Source organism: Phoenix dactylifera, chromosome 1 (genome assembly GCF_051530095.1).
Source record: "Phoenix dactylifera cultivar Ajwa chromosome 1, Ajwa_hap1_PhDact_Kaust_v1.1, whole genome shotgun sequence".
In the NCBI taxonomy this organism is placed as follows: domain Eukaryota; kingdom Viridiplantae; phylum Streptophyta; class Magnoliopsida; order Arecales; family Arecaceae; genus Phoenix; species Phoenix dactylifera.
Genome location: NC_143190.1, coordinates 7,709,803 through 7,722,421, shown reverse-complemented (window position 1 = coordinate 7,722,421; position 12,619 = coordinate 7,709,803). Strand labels below are relative to the sequence as shown.

At 40.3% G+C, this 12,619-nt stretch overlaps 1 long non-coding RNA gene across 1 annotated transcript; it reads left to right on the top strand.

Moving 5' to 3' along the window:
• The first annotated feature begins 4,275 nt into the window (after positions 1-4,275).
• On the top strand, positions 4,276-6,145 carry LOC149768481 (uncharacterized). Its single transcript, XR_016400129.1, has 2 exons — positions 4,276-4,568; positions 5,161-6,145. It is a non-coding gene; the product is annotated as an uncharacterized LOC149768481 (long non-coding RNA).
• Positions 6,146-12,619: the final 6,474 nt, after the last annotated feature.

The window sequence follows — 12,619 nt, the reverse complement described above, 5'->3', positions numbered from 1 at the left end:
GGTCACCCCCGGGTCTATTTTCCAGCAACAGTTAGTGCTAGAGGAAGGGCCCCGCCGAAACTTCCCCGCACGAATCCTTCCTGCTGGGGGGGTAGTGTTGTGGGGCGGATGAGGGACCCGGAACTTTAGTTCCACATTGGAAGAGTAGAGGAAAAGATTGTGCCTTATAAGGAGGGGCCACCCCTTTCCTTTCAGAGGGCCCTTTTAAAAAGGACAAAGCCGTGAGGAGAATATTGCCCATTAAGAGCTGCACACGACACGTATTGCGTGATACGTACACACTTTCCCAAAGCGGACAATACCTCTGGTCGGGATGCAGTCACTTTCCCGTTCTAATAGATGACGCTAGAAGGAGGGCCCCGCCGAAACTTCCCCACACGAATTCTTCCTGCTGGGGGATAGTGTTGGGGGGCGGATGGAGGACCCGGAACTTTAGTCCTACATTGGAAGAATAGCGGAAAGGATTGTGCATTATAAGGAGGGGCCACCCCTTTCCTCCTAAAGGGCCCTATTAAGAGCTGCACACGACACGCGTCGCGCAATACGTACACACTTCCCTAAAGCGGACAATACCTCTGATCGAGACGCAGTCACTTTTTCGCTCTAACACGTGCAAAGAAAAATGAACCCTTTTTTCTCACAAAAAATACAATCTCTGCTCCCCCCCCCCCCCCCCCCCCCCCCCCTCTCTCTCTCTCTCCATATATGTATATATAGTTCTATTAAAGTTTTGGGGATGAAGTGTTTCTTTCACTCTCTTCTTCTTCTTCTCTATCTTGGGATCTTGATCCTAGTTTCAGGCGAATGTATATGATGTTTCTAGAAATTATATAATCAAATCGCAGGGTTTTGGTCTGGATTATTTGATCTTTTAATGTTTGCTTCTATTTTTCTACAGGGATTTAGCTTGAACTCTTCTTTGATGACTCACAGGAACATAGAATTGCTGTTATGGGATTTCTTGGTTTTTTGAGATCGAAGAATTTACCCCTCTGTGGTTTATAGAACACAATTATAACAGATAATATCTGTTTGCAAGTATTTTTTTTGCTTTTTTTTATTTTTTTCTTAGCCGATCTTATAACTAAGGAGTCAACATGAATAATTAAAATTTGACCAGATTTTTTTACGTGTGATTCGTATTTGAATAGACATACATTTTCGTTTTATTGAAAATGTTCGGAAACATCAGGAAAATAACAAATATTTCTTGGTTAATTGTAAAAAAAAAAGGGGATTATATATGGAAGTCTAAGATTCGGTGTGAAGTCCAAGCAAGTACCAGACTCGGGCTTAGAAAGTAGTCCTAAAGGCCGGCTATGCCATGCCAACTCGACTGGTAAGCAGGCCCTTTTTACACCTACCATTAGAGTTGGGCACTGGGCCAGGCCGCCCACGGCCCGGCACGAAGCGGGTCGTGCCTGGAACAGCCCGCTAGCTACAGTACCGGGCCGTGCATGGCACGGCCCATTTAAGGGGGCCGTGCTGGGTCACGGGTTTCTGGCCCGCGGGCCGAGCCCGGCACGGCCCGCTTCGGGCCTGGGCCGGCACGGCCCTCTCTTGGCCCGCGGGCCAAGCACGGCACGGCCCGCGGGCCAGCCCGGCACGGCCCATAAGGGCCTGGGCCGGGCCAGGCACGGCCCGTCTCAATAAAAATTAATGCTTCATAAATTTTTTTAATAAATTAATAAATATTGAAAACTAAGAATTTATTAATATAAAGCCACCTTAATGGTGGGGGGTTTGGCATAGACCCCTACCAGTTTATTAATTTAAATCAAAATGGTACATGAAGGAAGGTTTGGACCTTGGTCTGACCTCCAGAATACAATAAGAAAGGGCTGAGGTTTGGACCTTGGTCTGACCTCCAGAATACAATAAAAATGTACAATTATAAAAAATTAAGAAATCTTACTAATCATCAGTGATTCAGTGAATCAGTATTCACTCTTCAGTAGTGTTTGTATCATCATCATCAGAGGATGTTGTATTATGTCTACCTTTATCTTGAAGTCTTGCCTCAGCATCCAACCAATCTTTGAAGCAGAGAAGCATCTCCACCGTTTCGCCCGTCATCCTACTTCTCTTTTCGTCAAGAACACGCCGACCTGCACTAAAAGCGGATTCCGATGCTACCGTGGACATCGACACAGCTAAAATATCGCGTGCAATTGCAGACATAACAGGATATTGATTTTTAACACTCTTCCACCAAGTTAATACATCTAGATTCTCTATTTGATTTTCATCATATGCAGACTGAAGATCATTTCGTAAATAAAATTCTAGTTCACTACTTAAAGATGAGGAAGATGAAGATAAACTTGAAGCATGTGTGTGTTTTCTCTGTGCAATGAATGAAAAAATAGATGACGAACGAGAACTACTAGAAGAAGAAATAGAGGTTTGTACGGAAAATCTAGATCCACGAATTTTTTCATCATATATAGCATAAATATCATAAAGAAGTTGTTTTACCTCATTTTTAACAGGTTCAGGATCTTGATTCATATTTTCACAGTATGCATCAAGTAAAATTAGCACGCCATTTAATTTAACTCTAGGATCAAATACAGCAGCTAAGTTATGCATAGGACATATCTTGTCCCAATACTCATTCCATTTAGATTCCTTTAGGTCAATAATAGGCATTAAAACATCATCATATCTATGTTCTGCAAATTTTTGACTAATTATATATGCTTGTTGTAAAAATGAACATGAAGTTGGATAATAAATACCAGAAAGAACATTGGTAGCATTATAAAAACTAAGCAAAAAATCTTCCAAAATTTTTCCTTTATTGCAATCAGTTTCAGTCAATGTAAAGCCTAATCCACAATCATTAATATATGCACTTAATAAGTTTTTACATGGGTATGCATCATGTATCATGCTATATGTTGAGTTCCAACGAGTAATTACATCAAGTTTAAATTTTTTAAAACGTTTACCATGATTTATACATAGTTCCTTAAATTCTTGAAGTCTTGATCTTGAAGCATGAATAAAAGAAACTGCATTTCTAATTTTTGAAATTACATCTTGAATCATGCCCATGCCAGCTTGAATAGAAAGATTTAAGATATGACATGCACATCTAATATGCAATAAATTTCCATCTAACATGGGATGCAATGAGTCTTTTAATAATGCAACAGCAGAATTATTATTAGATGCATTATCAAAAGTAATAGACATAATTTTATCATTAATATTATATGAACATGCAGTTTGATAAATGACATTTGAAATTTGTTGCCCAAAATGTGAAAAATCAAAAGCACGAAAAGCAAGAATACGTTTATTTAATTGCCAATCATTATCAATATAATAAGCAGTAATGGCAATAAAATAATTACTACCTACAGATGCTGACCAAATATCAGAAGTTAATGAAATTTTTACATTTAAAGTAGAAAGTGTTTCAATTAAACTTTGTCTCATTGCTAAAAAGTTAGTCATAGCTACTCTTCTAAATGTACGCCTACTAGTTCTTTTGTAAACAGGTTGTAGGTTTAATTGAACATATTCTTCAAAATTAAAAGATTCACGTAAACTAAAAGGTAATTCATCCTTAACTATCCATTTTACAAGTGCTTTTCTTTGATTTTTATGATTATATGCAAAATTACCTACAAGTAATCCCCCTTGTATATTAAGGGTACTTTGAGTTTAAGCATGAGAATCATGCATCCTATGACTCTCTTGATGTCTTTTTAAATGCCCTGTTCCCCCACTACTACTACAACTATAAAGTTTGGCACATTTTTTACATTTAGCTTTCCAGACTCCATCAACCATAACTCTATCAAATTCATTCCATACAGCACTAGTCCTCTTACGAGAAGAGGTTTGATCTTCACTCGGTTTACTAGTTCTAGAGGAACTAGGAACATGGGGTTGGGGATTAGTTTCTTCTCCCTTAGAAACAGGAGGAATGCCAAACTGACTTTTCTCAAAAGATGACATATCTAAATTGATGAATTCAAAAAATAAAAACTAACCACAAGGAGAAATTGAGTAGAGGGTCGGAGGGCAGAGGCAGAGCCGAGATTCTGAGCTTTTTCTTGTGCTCTCAACAGGAGTGACCTTCTCTTCTCAACAGGAACCTCCTCTTGTGTAGCACTTGAACACTTGCTAAATGCAAACTAAAAATTAAATTACTAGAAGAGCACTTTTGTAATAACTCCAAAAAAAATTTTTTATATAAAAAGGGATAGAATAGTCCTTTTCAATTAATATAAGGGGTAAAATTGAAAGGAATCAAAAGTTAATGGCATAACGGTAGATATGTTGAAGTGTTAGGGGCAAAATGGGAATTTAATAATATTAAACAAAGGGTGAATAGTATTTTGATGTGATTTAATTAGGGGGTTTGCTGTGGCTTTTGGATGGAAACCGAGAGAGAGTCACAGAGGGAGTCTCAGACGGACAGAGAGGAAGAAAAAGAAGAAGAGGAAGGGGATTCGAGGAGGAAAGGGATCCCGGTTGCACTTCCAGCTGAAGGGAAAAACGTAGATCTTCTTCCCCTCTACGCAAGGACCTCAATTTCCAAAAAGAAAAAGGTAATATCCATCCCTATCTAGTCTTTTGATGATATTAGGCTATACAAAGGGTGGATGTAGTCTAGAGGGGTCAGATAAGGGTTGTAGAGGCAGTTAAAAGAGGAAGAATCGGATTTTTACAAATTTTTCCGGCACTACGGAAAAACTATGTCGAAGTCCCAACTTCGGCGAATTATTTAGGGGGTCAAACGACCTCCGATAGCAATGCATGTTACCTCTTTGGAATCCCCTATGAGTGTAGAATATTAGGTAAAAATTTCATCAAATTTGGAGTTTGGAAAGTGGATCAAACCCAGGATGAAGTAACCGGCTGTCGGTCCGGGTTACTGTTCATCCGAGTGGGAAAATAGGGGATTTCATGCTATAATAGGGTATTAAGCCTAGATTAGGCTAAGGGAGACCTTGTACTCGTGCAAGGGAGTCCCTAATACACATAAATGATGAGTTAATTAATAGAAAAAGAAAAAGAGAAAGAAAAGAAAAGATTTAGGGAACGGGGGAGTTGAATCAATTAAAGTTTCCTATATTATAATTGGCACGTAGATTATGACCCTTGATACAGGACTAAATATATTATAAATGCATGTCACAGTTGGGCAAGAAGCTAGAGAACAAGAAGAAGAAGTTTCCCACTGCCTACTGTAGATTTTTGGAGGCGTATCAGGGCTGTGCCAGATTGACAGGTGAGTGGGAGTCATGTACTTTGCACCATGAGCTTCCTTAATTCATTTTCATGAATGTCGCCAAGTGTGAATTGATTCCACTTGAGCATATTGATTGATATTGTAGTATATTCCTCTATAATCTTGATTCTCCATGCTTGATTATTCTGTACATGCATTTGAGGAAACATTGAGAGGAATTACGAGGGGTTGATGAGTAATCAAATTAGATCTGAATTGTGAAATGATTTCTTTTGTAAATTGATTTCATTTCCTCTATTTCAAAGATTTGTAGAGCCCATTTCAGTGGTATATTGAGTTGCATTGCACACCCTTGACCCCTCACTCCCAAACCTGATGTTAGTTTATGATTGGGTCATGATCGAGTGAGTGGTAGTCTTGATTATACTCCTTTTTAGTAGAGTATTGGGAGGGTGCATTATGGCATTCATGCATGGCTTGACAGTATCTGCAGGACACCTATAGTCGATGGGGTTGAACATCGGCCTTTGTGCACATAGTAGCCTTCTGGGTGGGCGGAGCCCAGTCCCTTCCTAGGGGGGGACACGGCCCTAGGCGTAGGATCGGCCGGTCCTACGACTTATATTCTGCTTGCCGCCGGGCATAGTAACACCCCGCGAGGTGCAGTATGGCTTTCCGCGGATGTAGAATTCCCGCAAGGTGCCGTTTAGTATGTAGATGTGAGATGGATTTCTGTTCTGGATACTGGCCAGCATTTACATGATTAGTGTGGTGTCTTATCCTGCATATACATGTGACAGTAGGGAGTTGTTGCTGGTTCGCCTGGGGCGTAAAACCCACCTCCTGACAGCTGTCTAGCATTTACATTATCGATATGGTGTCTTATCCTGCATATGCATGGGACAGTAGGGAGTCGTTGCTGGTTCGCCTGGGGCGTAAAACCCACCTCCCGACAGCTGTCTAGTGATGATTTCAGCATATTGACACCTGATTTGTATGTTCCAGCATTATGATCTATTGAGCATATTCATGAGTAGCATATATATTTACTTGATTATTTCATATATGCTTCAGATGAGTTGATATTGATTGTGATGATATTGATGACTTACTCCATATTCTCTATGTTGAGTTCATGTTCATCTTGTTATTGATCTTGAGATTTCATCTCGAGCCATGATTATATTCTGTCTCATGTGCATAGTACTCTCTACTCCACTCACTGAGTATTCATATACTCACTCCCCAGTTTGATATTTTTGATTGCAGGGCAGGTATTGTATAGAGAGGAGCAGGGTTAGAGATTGCCTGCTAGCTGTGCCGCTCCATAGTATAGTATAATGTAGATAGAGGTTTATCCCCTTTTGGTGTATTATAAACCTTCTATTATATATAGTGCATAGTTACAGTCATAGATCCTGTTGTGGATATGGGTTTGACCATGGATGGATTGGGAAGCAGGTATATATATATATGTGTGCAGATGAGTTATATGCCTGAGATGATGTATTGATATATATTGTCCAGGTTCATTATGTGACAGATTATGTGATTGCTGCTCTGACAGGTAGCGTTGTTGTATGTAATGAGATAATCCTGACAGGTCACCATAGGAAAGGTGATCATTTTGTGCATGCATCATGCCAAAATTTTCAAAATTTATTGATGATTGATAGGTAGTATGGTTCTACGTGGTGGCTGGTGGCCTTATGCCTACCCGCACCCTAGGACCGTCGCGGCGGCCCGCCGGGAACGGGGCGGGGGTCGTGACAACTTTAGAAGAGAGAAATAATAGTAGTAGAGAAGGAGAGAATAGTTGGTTTGGTGTGGTGAGAATGAGGGAGGAAAGGGCTATTTATAGAAGCCCAAAAAAAAAATTTTCCAAAATACCCCTCAATTTAGCCGTTTTTGGACTGTTGGGAGGGGCAAATTTGAAAATTTCCCAAAATAGCCGTTGGAAACGGCTATTTTTCTCCCCCCTCTCCAGACGGGCCGTGCCAGGCACGGCCCGTCTCGTGCCGTGCCCGGCTCGGCCCGCCAATAGACAGGCCTGGGTCCGGGCCGGGCTTCCGTTCTGTGCTGAACGGGCTGTGCCCGGCACGGCCCGCTTCATAAGCGGGCCGGGCCAGGCACGGCCCGTTGAGACCTCGGGCCCGGTGGGCCTGGGCCGGGCCAGCCCGGCACGGCCCGATGCCCAAATCTACCTACCATCTCAAAAGAGAACCAGTTTGGGTATGCAATGGGGTATTATTCAAATATGAGATTATTGGCGCAATGGGGTACTATTCTATATTGGAAAAGATGCTTTATTCAAATATGAGATTATTGGTGCAATGGTATTAAATTTTCATGCTAGTAATTTATTGTTTCACTGCGTATTTAGAACTATGAGACATTATAATTTGTGTCAGTCATTGGAATAAGATTCATTTATTTCAGCTGAATTATTTTAGTTATATTTTTTGAGATATTTAGTTAAGATGCCTTGCATGCTCATGGAAAGAATTTCCTACGGGTGTGTGGCGGTTGGCGCGGACAGTAATGATGGCGTATAGTTGGCTCATTTTGGTAGGGGGAGGAAGAGGAGGAAGAACGAGACGGGGAGGAGGGGGGTGATAGTATCACCCCCGGGATGGCTGGGCATAGTTCACCTGTTATAGACGTAGGGGGATAGTCCTCGCGTTGGTGAAGCACCTTCAAGGCTTCAACTCAATTAGAGGTAGGCATTGGGCCAGGCCGCCCATAGCCCAGCATGAAGCGGGTCGTGCCTGGCACGGCCCGCTTGCTACAGTAACGGGCCGTGCTAGGCACGGCTCATAAAAAGGGGCTGGGTTGGGTTAAGGATTTCTGGCCCGCGGGCCGAGCTCGGCATGGCCCATAAGGGCCTGGACTGACACGATTCGTCGGCCAAGCACGACATGGCCCGTGGGTTGTGGCTATGTTTTTCCCCAAAATACCCCTCAAATTAGCCGTTTTATGGCTGTTAGGAGGGGCAAAATGGGTAAAAAGCCACAAATAGCCGTTATGGGCCAAAAAAATAGCCGTTATGGGCCACCCATAACAGCTATTTTTTTTGGACAGACGAGCCGTGCCGGGCTCGGCATGGCCCGCCATTCCACGGGCCTAGGGTCGTGCCAGGCTTAGCCTTTAGGTTAAACGGGCCGTGCTGTTTGGTCTGTGGCCCGGTGGGCCTGGGCCGGGTCGGGCTCGGCACAGCCTGATACCCATCTCTAAACTCAATACTAATCTGATCATAAAATGTAAAAGGGATCCACTCTAATGATTAGATAGTGGTTGTTCAGTGGTTAAGGGGTACATGGAGCTGTTCGAGCCCATAATTGATAGGCTGGAAATTTAATAATCAATTATCCTCTAGAAATAAATTCTACCAGTGATCCCAACTATCTTATGATGTGGTGACATAAACTTTTTGCATGCACAAAACCAGCTTCCAGTAGAAGTTATGCATGCCCAATCAGCTACTTAAATTGTTAGAGCAAACATCTTGTCCAAATATTCTCAATAAAACAAAACTTTAAGGAAGCATAATATTAGATATTATTTGTGTCAGCTCATGAGGGATTCTTGGTTATACTAGCTTTGCTCAGATTGGTTAAAGTTATTTGGAGTTTGATTATTAAATTAGTCAGGCTGGGACTACGACCGGGCCTATAGCTTGATGGCTGGAAAGTTGGATCATGTATGCCAGGCTTGGGCCTCAGTATCATAACAATTTTCATTCTAATTTTCCCTTATTATTAAAAATCTTAAACTCTCCTAGAATTTATATTAAAACTTCTCCAATCAAATAGTATACCTACAATTACTGTCCGTATCAAGAAAAGAAAGTTGATAAACAATCATAAGATTGTGCGTTTCCTTATATATCTCTTTTTCTTTGATTGATGTTTCCTCATATATCTCGACTGTAGTATGTTTAAATGCCAATATTTTTAAACTAACACGTAGCTTTGTGTTTATTTAGTATCAAAGAAAAATATTTAGTATGGATTACTGAATATGTACTAAATCCCTCTCTTGCTTTGTTTTTATGGAACAAACTGGGCAAGTGTTTTTTTTAAAAAAATAGAGAAAACTAAACACAGGTCAGTATCAACCCACGGAATCGGAAGAGCCCACGAAAACTAGGCCACCTTTTTCGTGGCCAGGTACCGCGGGCGAGGCGTTGCGGCGGTTATAGACTCAGGTTCTTCTCCGGGACCCGAGATTCCCCAAATTTTCTTTTCGATCCCGTACACTCCCATCGCTATCATACCGTTGCCCCGATGTTTATCCGGTCATATATATATATATATATATATATATATATATATATATATATATATATATATATATATATATATATATATATATCGAGTGGACTCCGATTTCCTATCGAAGTCCAAAACGTTTCTACACTCCGTTTTCTTATCGGAGTCCAAAACTCTTATACCATCTGTTCTTCTTATTTCCCCGGAGAGGAGAGACAGCGGAAAGAAGAAGAAGAAGCAGAAGAACTCTTGGCTCTAATGGGGAAGACCACGAGACTGTTCGGCCGGTGCGTGAGGAGCGTGATGAAGGCGCTGTGCCGGGTGCGGGACTCGTACGTGAGGAGCCTCACGGAGTTGTCCGGGAGCATGCAACACGCGATGGCCATCGGGTGCGGGAGTTTCACGGTGATGGCTCCGAGCTATGGCTTTCCGATGGAGATGATGAGTTCTAGGGATACGAGAGAGATTTCCCGGCCGTGCGCGGAAGCGCCGGGAAGCCGGAGGGCGCCGTTCAGCCGGGGGCTGGTGCTCGAGACTATCGACGAGGACAAGCCGTGTGAGTTTGGGGGGGATGTGCGGGTGGGCTTGGGTTTGTTGCCGGGGAGGCCTGGGAGTTGTGATGCTTGGGGAAAGGGGAGGATGCGGCGGTGCGCCTATGCATTGGATTGAGTGGTTTTGGCTACATATCTTATCATTTTTTTAGCTTTTTTTTTTGGTATCAATTTGTGAAAAAAAATAGTTTTGCTCTTTATTTTTTGTTTCAATTTTTGATTTTTGGAATCATGAATGAAAAATATTGGGCAAGAAAATTCTCATATGGTGCTTCCCCTTAAGGCATTTGGAGATAATTAATGTCTTCCTTGTGAGTACATGACGCTATTTTCTCCTTTTTTCCAAAAAAAATTCACAATATGCAGCTGATATTCTGCAAACCCATCGATCGTACAGATATACATTGCTGGTTCTAAAGATTTTAGAAATAGAATTGGAGAGTATATCTGTAACCTAATCTCCATCTGGTTGTTCTCTAACTACTTTCCAACTATTGTATCAAAAATCCTAAAATTTCTTTATTATCCTATTTGACATTCTTATCCTATTGAGCTCAACCCAAGTTAAATTATGAAAAGCCAGGAATTACGAAATCTTCCACAACTTGCTAAGGAATATTTAGTGACAGTGACAGATCCATCCCTCCACTTGCTTGGAATCTTAGTTATTATTAATTTTGAGGCCTTGTCCTCCTTCTCCTCTAAGTCTCGTTAATTAGGAATCCTTATTGACAGGCTCTATAAAGGTTAATTTTGATCGAGGGTTCTATCAGGCTTGAGGCTTCATCCACCTTGGGAACATTTGTTTATTGGGAAGTATTGGGAAACCCTATCCACAAGCTTTCTGAAGGCTAATTTTTGACGGACCAATGTACCATTGCTCTACTTCTGCTAGTGCGAGTTTCCTAGAGTGAAATAGCCATGGTCATGTTTTGCTGGTGGGAGGGGTCCCTCTTCATAATAGGTCAATTTTGATAGTTTAGCTTACTGCTACTTCTAATGGCATATCCACTAACATGCTACGATTAATGGGAGGTTTGGCAATGCATACCCAGTTTAGAGCATTGAAAAAAGCAATTAATTTGTAGACTTCTTGTTTTGGGCAGGGTTCTCTTGCTCATGCACAAAAGAAAAGTATATACTTTTTTTTGGTAAAACCTGATTTATTAAATCAATCTAATAAACGTACATCCGCGTGGATCAAAAAATAAAATATTCAAAAAATCTAAAGAAATTTACAATAAAGGAGTCTAAAAGGTAATTCTTGCATGATTAGTCACGTATATTGCCATGCAATTAGCTGCACAGGTAGTTTCTTTGTAGAAAGTATTTTTTCACAAACACAATTCAAGAACTACGGTGTCTTTTCTTCTCTATTGCCTATGGCCTAAGTATCCTAGAACATAATTGCCATTATGCCGCACTGCAATATCAATGTTAAAGTAGAAACCATGAAACATTTTCCTATAAGGCGCTATTGTTGTAACAACACTTTTCCAAACAAATCAAAAGGATTGATTAACTCAATCTTATTCTGTGGGAGTGCTCGTTGAACTACACAATCTCTCAATTTGAATTGCAGATTATTGTCGGCAACAATGAAGATGAGACTCTTAAATGAATCTGGGATACTAATGACTTTTTCTGTTAAAAGTTGTCATGAGACATTGATTTTTTGGTAGCGCCGAAACTCCTATATATGAAGGTATTTGGAGGGCCCCATTTCCATAGAAAATTGAGTGGTTTAATGTCCTGCTATATATGAATAGCACGTAATTCTAATTGCGGATAATCTAGGGGATTTGGACTCTCTACATCTCATGCTTTAGTTCTATCTGATGTATATGGGTAATGTAGATCACTTGTTTTTCTTTATTTTTGGATAAATAGAAGATCATTAGTTCAAATTGTAGTTTTTTTAATCAGATTTAGAAATATTTGAGTCTACTGCTTAACCTTCCTTTTCTCTCCCTCTTAAACATAATGAATTACTCTTGGAATGGATGGAATCCAATCTAAAAGGAGCTCCATTTCGGGTGAAAACAATTGCTTATGCAGTGAACTGGCAGATTTGGTTACCAAGGAATGACAGGATTTTCCAATCAAAGATTGGAAACAATCTATCAGGACCTACTTTCCAATCAGATATTGGACCAAAATTTGTACCAGGGAAGTGCCAAAAAAATCAGACTTTGTTTTGCCCAGTGAAACTCTGAGATTTTGGTACATAATAAGTTTCTAAAACTTATTTGTCTCTCCTTCCTTCTTTCTTCTACTATTCTTTTCCTTGCTTTTCCTTTTTCTGGAGTTCCTTTTGTTTTCTTCATTTTTTTTCCTTCAATTAGATTTTTTTACCAATCTTTTATCCAAAAAATGACTACACATGTGAAAAGCCTATATTGTTTTGTTTTGAACAATTTTCTATGACTATCAATTTAAAAAGAAATAAGAATATATAACATTAGACATATTGGTAACTAAGCACATGCAATGCATGCTTGAGAAAAAAATAGATAAATTATATTTATACAATGTAAAGAATATTGTTTGAAAAATAAATGATATTACATAAATTAGTTGGCATG